Below are 10,315 nucleotides of genomic sequence, written 5' to 3'. Positions count from 1 at the left end.
GTCTTTGGACTCTGGGAAGACAGAATTAGCATTAAATGAGTTGTTAATTTTATTACTATCTTAACATTAAAATTTATGATAAGTTTAAAAAAATTTTGGTACACTGGTATAAATATGAAAAACATTTGTTATAGTTTGGAATATAAGAATATAAAATATTAATTTTTAATCCAATGATCTAATCCAATATTAAATATTTAATCCAATATTAAATTAGATGGTCAAGTGATTTAGATTTTGTCATGTATTAAGTAGATTAATTTATGTTAAACATAAATCTATGTATCGTTTATGTATAAAATATAATTTTACTTCAAGGTAAAAGGAATATAAAAATAAATTTCCTATGTGAGTTGGGTAGTTTCATTACACAGTTGAAGTACTTGAAAATTAGTTTATAAAAGTTGCCTACCGTGTTTAAGAGAATTAAAACAAATAAATGGTAAAAACTTTCTCTACAATGAGTATGAAATTTATTAGATTCGTAAACATTTTAAAAATATTGTAAGTTGAATTTAATAGGACAAAGAAAAGGAGATTTTTGATTTTTTTTTTTGCCAAAGTAATTGTCGATTTATAAACCCCTGGAGACCGCAGCAGTCTGTTTTCTTGTATAAAAATGGCCTCAAAGACTCCAAGATTGTTTATCCATGAGACAAAAGTGTTAACTCCAATGGGTGTAAATTGTAGACTTGCCTACATCAAATACTGTTCAAATACCGTTGCTCCTGCTTTCAATTTTGTGAACAACGCACTACGAACATGCCTGTACAAGTATCTGAGTCCTTGTTTTTAATTCTTTTGGCTACACCAAGAAGTAAAATTTCTAAATGATATGGTGATTTCATTTAAAGAAAAAAAAAAGAGGGCTGCCAAATTGTCTTTTATAGAGGTGGCAGCATCTTATGTTCTCATTTTAATTCACTTGGATTCTAATATCTCTACATCCTCGACCAATGGGAATGAAGTGGCATTTCACCATGGGTTTTAATTTGCTTTTTCCTAACGATCAGTGATGTGGAACACCTTTTGTTATGTTTATTGGTCACTCTTGTATCTTTTCTAGGGAAATGTCTATTCAAATCTTCTGTCCATTTAAAAAATTGGATTGTTTTATTACTAGCATTGTTGCCATTTTTAACCAATATGTCCCATCACAGGTGTGATTTTAAGTTCCACTAAGGAAGATGTTGACTAGAAAGCACCAGGAAGAACATCTAGGCTGTGGACATGGGCCTGCTAGGATTTTGGCTGTTAGGTTTCTATATAATCAAGAATGGTTCCCTTCTCCACTGCCCCTCACATCTTTCAAAGCAACAAGATGGGTTGGGAGCACCCCCTTTATAGAAAGAGCAGGGCACAGGGAGAAGGGCAGTCTCCAGTCAAAGCGACTGCAGGGAGATGCTGCCCGCCTGCCTACCAGGGAGAGGTGAGGAGGGACCAGGACGGAAATGCATGCTCTGTGCAGAGATGCAGTGGCAGGTGCTCTTTAGGGAAGAGCCCTGGAACAAGGCTACTGTGTAAAGAGGAGATTGCAGGAACAGAGAACCTTGCCTTGCAGCAGGCTTGATGCAGGCAAAGGTCCAAGTCTGAACTGGGACTCAACCTTGAAACTGCTCCGGGGTAACAGCACGTACCTTGAATGGATGCTCACAATGTGAAGAGCAGCAAAGATGTCTCCTAGGGAACAAGTGGATCCCACATGGAAATGTGACTATGTCCACAGCTAGACCTAGGGGTGCTTCTGCAAAATTAATGCACACGGACTTTGAAAAAATGTGATGGCACAAAAATATGTGTCTATTGTTTGGAGAGCTCACTGAGCACTAGGAAAGGGCAAGGGGAGCCAACAAATGAGTTCCATGTATTTTGCCAGCTCTAGGGGAGACTAGCCTTCAGACAGTGCCTTACCTGTTACACAAGCTTGACACCCCTTGGGGGTGTCAGTGTTTGTCCCAAGAATACTTTTTTCTAAGACAGCTTGAATCAACAGAAGTTAACATCCACTTCCTTACATTTTATTTTCTAAAATACATATTTAAAGGCTTATTATTTTTATTGAAAAGTTAAATACACAGAGAGGAGAAGAGACAGAGAGAAAGATTTTCTGTCTGCTGATTCACTCCCCAAGTGGCTGCAACGGTCAGAACTGAGCTGATCCAAAGCCAGGAGCCAGAATTCCCACCCTGGATGCAGGTTTCCAGGGTGTTGGGCCATCCTCGGCTGCTTTCCCAGGCCACAAGCAGGGAGCTAGATGGAAGTGGGGCTGCTGGGACCCAAATCAGTGCTCATATGGAATCCCAGCACACGCATGGCGAGGAGTTTAGCCAGGCCCAACTCCTTACATTTCAACCATCTGGGTCATGAGCGCTAATCTGCTAGAACCAATGTGAATTCTTACTCATGTCCAATTACTTTAAATAATTAGTCCAAATAAGCACATAAGAGGAGTCTTCGAAATGTTCATAGGAATTATATATTAGGAAAACATTGCGAATGGATTTAAAAATCCTTTGTGACAAAATTTAATTCCATTTTTCTAAAAACTTTGTACTAAATGTGTTTATAAGTACATGTATCTTTTTGCACAAACCAAACAGATGCCTGCTTTGTGGAATCCGCAAAACTGCACCAGTGTCCTCTAGACATTGGAGATTTTGTGACACAGGCTCCCGCTCCAGGCTGCCTAGTGACCTCTCCCCACCCCAACGAGTGTCCCTGCCTGCGAGCCAGCTGGTCCCATGGTCAGGGTTCCTGCTGTGAGGGACTTGACTCTGGTGATCTGGTCAAGTACCATGCTGATTCAGCTCCTTGTATGTGACTGCCACCTTGCGGCCATGACTGTCTCCTGCTCAGTCTAGTCTTCAAATTCAAAATGATTACATACAAGATTTCCCTTAGGGATAAACTGGAAAATACATATCCAAATATTAGCAGTGTTTTTTGGATGCTGAGATGGCCTCATTTTATGATGTTCTTTTGGCTTACCTGTACTTCCTAAATTTTCATTAAGCATGTGTCATTTGTATGGAAAAAGAGTGAAAGATTTTATGATCTTTAAAAACAGGATAGCATTTAAAAATATTATTGTTATTTTTTAAAGATTTATTTTATTTTTATTGGAAAGGCGGATATACAGAGAGGAGAGACAGAGAGGAAGATCTTCCATCCGATGATTCACTCCCCAAGCGGCCACAATGGCTGGAGCTGAGCCAATCCAAAGCCAGGAACCTCTTCCAGGTCTCCCACGCGGGTGCAGGGTCCCAAAGCTTTGGGCCATTCTCGACTGCTTTCTCAGGCCACAAGCAGGGAGCTGGATGGAAAGCAGGGCTGCCGGGATTAGAACCGGTGCCCATATGGGATCCTGGCGTGTGCAAGATGAGGGAGGACCTTAACCACTACGCCATCGCGCTGGGCCCTAAAATGATTTTTGCCATCTAAATTATAACTATTGGCTGGAAAAGTAACATTGAAGGGTATAGCCCAAAAATGAAATTTCTGAATGTTTAATTGCCCTTTCAGAAATTAAGCAAAACAAAAAAGGTATCAAGAGACTACTAATTCAAAGAAACATTGAATCTAGAAAGTTCTTTGAGGGACTTAGGAAATAGGCACTTGGGAATTAACCTAAAAGGTGATTTTGAGCAAGGAACACGAGTTTGCCAAGAAAACACTGCCCCAGATAACCTTGCTCCTCCACTGCCGTCTACCTTTTCTAATTACTATTATTATTAACAAGTGTCGTGAAAAGGACAGAGCAAGTATTTGCAGTGAAACATTTGACAAAGAGAGCTGAACTCTGAGAGATAGAGTAAGACTTGCAACTGCTGGAATGACAGGAAAGCAGGTTCACAGACTGCCCACACACGTGCTTCATGTCACCTCTGCAGGGCAGAGCGAAGCCACAAACCTGCACATGGCCTTGCTAACATTTAGAGCAGGCTGTCCTGACTTCAATTTTGAGTATCAGGTTTATTGGATTTAACATCAAAAGAGCCTGTTTAATATACGATATACTGATTCCTGGATTAAGTGTATTTTTCAAATAATCTAGCATGGATAATAATTAACCTATGCAAACGAATTATTACTGGCATAAAGAAAAATGTCAGTTCCATGTAACTTATATTTGGCATTAATAAAATCAGTATTTTGAGATTACGATTTTTTTTTTAAGATTTATTTATTTTTATTGGAAAGGCAGATATGCAGAAGGGGGAGAGACAGAGAGGAAGATCTTCCGTCTGATGGTTCACTCCCCAAACAGCTGCAATGACTAGGGCTGAACCAATCCGAAGCCAGAAGCCAGGAGCTCTTCTGGGTCTCCCATGCGGGTGCAGGGTCCAAAGGCTTTGGGCCATCCTTGACTGCTTTCCCAGGCCACAAGCAGGGAGCTGGATGGGAAGTGGGGCCGCCGGGATTAGAACCGGTGCCCATATGGGATCCCAGGCGTACAAAGTGAGGACTTTAGTGACTATGCTATTGCGCCGGGCCTGAGACTATGTTTTATTAGCAGCTGTTTTGATATGCACAAAGGTATGAATTAGATAGGATTGCTATATTTAAGAAAATCTGATTTCTCACAAATGTTGAGGAGCAGGAGTTTCCTATTGTGGTACTTGCTTCACTATGAATGTGTCACCATCTAAGTTAAAGTAAGACTTTTCCTTACAAATAAGTTAGGACTCGTGTTATTCAAAAGTCAGGGTTTCCCAACTCTTATTTTCACAGCACTATCACTAAACTTTCAGAAATTAACTTTTTTTTTCTTAGAACAATAAAGAAGCAGCTTGAAATCAAGCTCAAACCTTGTCTGTATTTCAAATGCATTAACATTCAATCTGAGTGTGGAGTAGTGGACAATTTTATAGAGCACGTCTGCTTGCAATGATTAGACACTAGAACTTTTTTTATTTGGGTAGAAAAAAAATGTAGACACAACATTTCATACATAGAAAGCTTACTGGACTTATTATTAATGTATAACAGAATATCTCAAAGAAGCTTTAAAAATACTAGCTGTAACCTTTGGTAAATGTGCCTTTTCTGTAGATAATCTACCTTCTTCATATACTTCCCTCATTCACATATCTCTTACTTTATACTCACGAAAATATATAGTGTTTTATTACATGCACAGAAAAATCTAAGTGATATTACAGGCAAAGAGATGATTTTAAAAATCCAACTTCAAGCCATTCTGGTTTTTAATATAACTTTTAATACAATGCAGATGATTTTTATATAAATGCCATGGCCTGATTTTGGCAATACATCAGACTACTACTTTAGAGAAGAAATAGTTCTGTACCTTTAAAAAACTAACTTTTCATATTTCCAAACCTGAGGACAGTACATAAGATGTTCATATTCGAAAAGACTTACAGATAAATTTATTGTTTTCCTGTTACTGGTCTATGCTTCTCCGAGTTTTGCACTATAACTGTGCATTTTTGGTCAGTTATATGATCTAAGGCCGCATCTTCGATGGCACCATCCTAACCTGCCTTCTGGTCCAAGTTCCAGGCAACCACCTGCTGCCTATGGGATCTTTCAGTGTAGCAGCTCAGCCTGACATCTTAAGGTGCACCAAGCTGCAGTCTATATATCAAACAAAGAAGTTAATCTTGATGCTCTCTATCCTATCTTTTCAGGATTTTTTTTATTGTTTTCCTATACAATTGGCAAAACATTTCATATATTTATAACGCACAGCATGTTATTTTGATGGAGTGTGCATTGTGGAACGGCTGAATCAAGGCATTTGACAGATGTATTTCCCTATACTATACTTTGTGATAAGAATGTTCAAAATCTACTGTTGGCAGAATATACAATGTTACAGATTTCCATCATCATGACAATCACAATGTACAACAGATCTCTTGAACTTTAAGTTTTTGCCCTTTGACTATCATCTCTCCAATGCCACCCAGCCCACTCTAGCCTCTGGAGATGATTATTTTATGATCTGTTTGTAGGAGTCGTGTGTATCCCACATGGGTGTACGTGAGAGCCTGTCTTACTTCACTTAATATCCTGCAGGCTCTTCTATGTCCTCATACATGACAGGATTTCCTTCTTTTAAAAGCTGAATAATATTCCATTGTGACTGCATATGTATCTCATCAAGAATTCTTACCTATTTAAGAAGCAGCGGCAGACAGTGGGGGTGGGGATGCTGTGGCAGAGCAAGTCAGGATGCCGCTTGCGATACCATCATCCTGACTGTTAAACTTCTGATCCAGCTCCCTGGTACTATGCCTGGGAAAGTACCAGAAAATTGAATATACCTTCTCATTCACTGATTCACTGACTTACTCACCAAATGCCCCCAACAACTAGGGCTGGCCTGGTGCCCATCACCGCTGATTCCTAACGTCTGCATTAGCAGCAAGATGTCATTAGGAGTCAGGAACTAAGCCAAACACTTCGATGTGGGATGTATCTTAACCTGTGTCTTAACTGCTAGGTTAGATGCCCTACGCTTTGTCATACCATTTTGTTTTCCACTCATGCGTTGTTGGGTATTTAGGTTGATTTCACTCCCTGAATATTGGAAACAATTCTACAATGAATCTGGGAGTGCAGCTATTCCTTTGCTATATTAATAGTCTTTGGATATATGCATGCAGCAGTAGGACTGTTGGATCAGATACTAGTTCTGTTTTTAACTTTTTGAGGAACTTCCATGCTGTTATCAATAATGATTGTACTAGTTAATATTTTCATCAACAGTGGTTAAGGGATGACTTTTCACACCCTTGTCAACACGTTATCCTTCATCAGTTTGATAAAGTCATTCTAAGAAGCGTGGTATGTTATTTCATTGTAATTAAATTAAAATTATTTTATTTGACAGGGGGTAGGGAGAGGAAGGGGAAAAAAGAAAGGAAGAGGGGGAGAAAGGCAGGAGCCAGAGACTCAGTTCACAGTCCCACGTGGGTGGCAAGGACTCAACGACCTGAGCCTATCCCTGTCGCCTCCTAGGGTGCACATTCTTAACAGGAAGTTGGAATCACGAGTGGAGCCGGAGCCCAGGGACATACTGGTATGGATGTCCAAAGACACTGTGTCAATCTCCTTTCTGAAATCATGGATTCAGTTTGAATTTGCTGAGTGAGCAATAATTTTGACAAGTCCACCTACCCCTCAAATTCTAGTTTGCTGTTCGTCCTTTTTCTAACAGTTCAGTATTAGCCCCAGATGGAAGGATGCTTCCACCCTGCAGGCTCTCTTGTCACTCTTGTTTGCTTGCAACAGCTTTTTAGTTTAACATGATTCGAAGCATATTTTTTAAAATTCCATTTCATCTCCTTTTTGGTTCGTTAGCTATTAACTCTGTAGTGTGGTTACTTTAAGGTCTATAGTATACATCTTTAGCATAATATCTTCGATATTAAACCATATGGTAAAAACTTGCAGGGTTTTGTGGCATGTTGCCCAAAGTTTTACTTTCATGTGCTATAAATCTTACCATAGATTATTTTTGCTCTAAACACAGTTGTTATTTTCAGTGTCACTTATTCTTGTGTGTAGATGCAAGTTCCCATCTGGTATACTTTTCCCTCTGCTTAGAGAATTTTCTCTAACATTTTTCAAGCTTTCTTCATTTATTTAAAAGGCAATGTTACAGAAAAGGGGGCAGATAAGAAATCTCCCATCCAATAATTTCACTTCTCAGACAGCTGCAACGGCCAGGATTGGATCAAGCCAGGAGTCTGGAACTCCCACATAGGCTTGCTCAGGGGCTCGTGTGCTTGGTCAAGCTCCTGCAGCTTTCCCAAGTGCATAAACAGAGAGCTGGATAGGAAGTGGACTAGCTAGTACTCATGTGAGTTCCTGGTGTCCCAGGCTGTATCTCCACCCACTGCCCCACAATCCCAGGCCCCCTTAACACTTGCTGTGGTGACAGATTCTTCCACCTTTTGTATGTTTGCACCACTGTTTACGAAAGAAAAAATTTACCTGGATTAAGAATCCTACCTTGATAGTTTTATTCTTTAAAACTTTTTTTTTTGGTTTGCATAATGTCTGGCAAGAAGTCAGCCCCCATTCTTCATTTTCTTCTTTTCAAAATCACTAGTCCCAGAGTAATTTCTAACATAAATTTGTATAGTTTTCATAAGCATTTGCTTCGTGGGTTTGTTGTTTTCAATACATTCTGACTGCTATATATTTTTCTCACTTTCCCTTCTACTCTTCCACAGGGTCTCTACACATACATACACGGGGTTGTTTACAGTTGTCCTACAGCTCACTGACATACTGCACACGCCTTTTCAAGCTGTTTTTTCCTCGTGTTTGTCCTTTGGGATAGTTTTCATGCTATCTGAAATTCTAAATTTTCATTTCCAGATATCCGGATTATTTTTTTTTTAAATATCATTCAGGGCTTTACACAGCATACTGAGTCTTTTCTCAATCTTTGTAAATATATGTAGTTACAATGATTGTTTTTATGTCTTTGCCTAGCAATTCTAGTTCCTTGGCCAAATCTGGGTCGGAGTTAATTGACTTGCTTTTCCCTCACTATTATGGCTTGTGTTTTCCTGCGTTACTTATGCAGGACAATCTCGAGTGGGTGCTAGATAGGGTACCTTCACTTTGTTAGTTGATGCACATTTTGTAATCCTGTCAATCTCTTTGAGCTTCCTTCTGGGACAGACACAGGTAAGTCACTTAGAAGCACTTACCCTTCTGAACATTGCGGTGTTAAGCAGGACCAAAACAGCATTAGTCTGGAGTTATTTTGTCTTATTATTAGTATTCCTCAGCCCTGTGAATGGCGGCTTCTTGCTAGGCTGGCTGGAGCAGGCATGCAGCTCTCTGCCCCACAGGCACCGGCTGCCTCAGCCTCCCACGTCTTAGTTCTGCCTTACTTCTTCAAAATGGAGGAAGTCAGACCTCACTTGGCTTCCCTTACTCTTTTCCACAGAAGATGGGGAATTATCTCAAGGCAGACAGCTAATTCATCTCATTTGTCTTCTCCCATGGCTTGCTGTTTCATGGACTAATGTGCAATGTCTTGCAAACATTTTTTTTAATTTTGATGGAGACAGTATAGGAAACTGTTATTTCCTACATTTTGTTTCCTAACCCTCCACCCGCCCCATCGTTTCAGTTGGGAGGGTAGATCGGGTGCTGCTACTGCATGATAGTTAAAAGTGGAAGTCCTCATATGGAAGCTGACAATGAGTCATTCCAGGAAGCTCCCTGTCACCCACTTACACTTTTTATAGTTAGCAAATCCTACTGATATTTCATTGATCCTATTTTGAAATGTTTCAAGCATCTTTTTAGTTTTCTTTGCCTTTTATTCATCACTCCTATCCATGTGTGTTTTAATACCCAGAAGCCCTGAAAAGATCTTCCTGGCTCCATTCCTTACGCCAGACCACAAAATTTCTATCAGATCTCTATTGCTTCTGTTGCTGCTGTAGTCTCCCCAAGACGCAGAATCCAATCTGCATTTATACTCAATAACTGTGCTCAATTAATAAACTGCTCTTCTCTAACAATCGACTTACTATTTACGTAGCTTAAAAAGAAAAATCCTCCTTATTGTTCTCTAATCATAGAGCAAATTCAAGTTGAGGCTGTCATTAGTGCCTTCTGTAATAATCTATTCATCAAACTTCATGAACCGAGCCACTCTCTTGAAGTTTTTGGTTTATTTCTAACAAAGGCTTCACAGCTCTTTCAACCTGCAGACTTTCCTCATATGTTCCTTCCATCTGGAAAGTCTTTTCTATTCTTGCTCCTAAGTTTTATCCATCCTTAGAATGTCTTCCTTTTTCTTGTGTTCACATAGAAGCCATTCTACTATGAATTTGTACATCAACTACTAATTTTTTGTTGGAGCATTTTGCTTCCTATTAGGTATATTTTTTGATTGTGTATATACCTATCTTGGTTAAACTGTACTGCTGACATGGCCTTGTAAGAAAGCTATTTGGGCTCTAAACCAGATTCTATGTTACAGAGTATTGCTGGGAAAGTTTTAGTTTATTCACATTTCATTTGAATAGTCAGCAAATAACATACTATGCCTCTGTTTCTACAAAATAATGAATTTAATATAAGGAATTTCATATCAGATAATTCAACAGAAGTCAAGGAAATCCTTCTATCACATAGCCAGTGAACATAAACTGATATTTATGCAAACATTTTGTAAAATTCCTCTAAAACTTCAAAAAATTTATGATGTCATGAATACTTAAAACCTAGCATGATTATCTAGATTTCCCCTTTAGTTCACAAAAAAAGTACTAAAGGAAGATTCCATCCACGAGCACGGAAGAGTTGGCTA

The sequence above is a fragment of the Ochotona curzoniae genome, unplaced genomic scaffold (genome assembly GCF_017591425.1).
Source record: "Ochotona curzoniae isolate NIBS_2020 unplaced genomic scaffold, NIBS_Ocur_1.0 contig_430, whole genome shotgun sequence".
Classification (NCBI taxonomy): Eukaryota; Metazoa; Chordata; class Mammalia; order Lagomorpha; family Ochotonidae; genus Ochotona; species Ochotona curzoniae.
Note: the sequence above shows the minus strand (reverse complement) of the source record.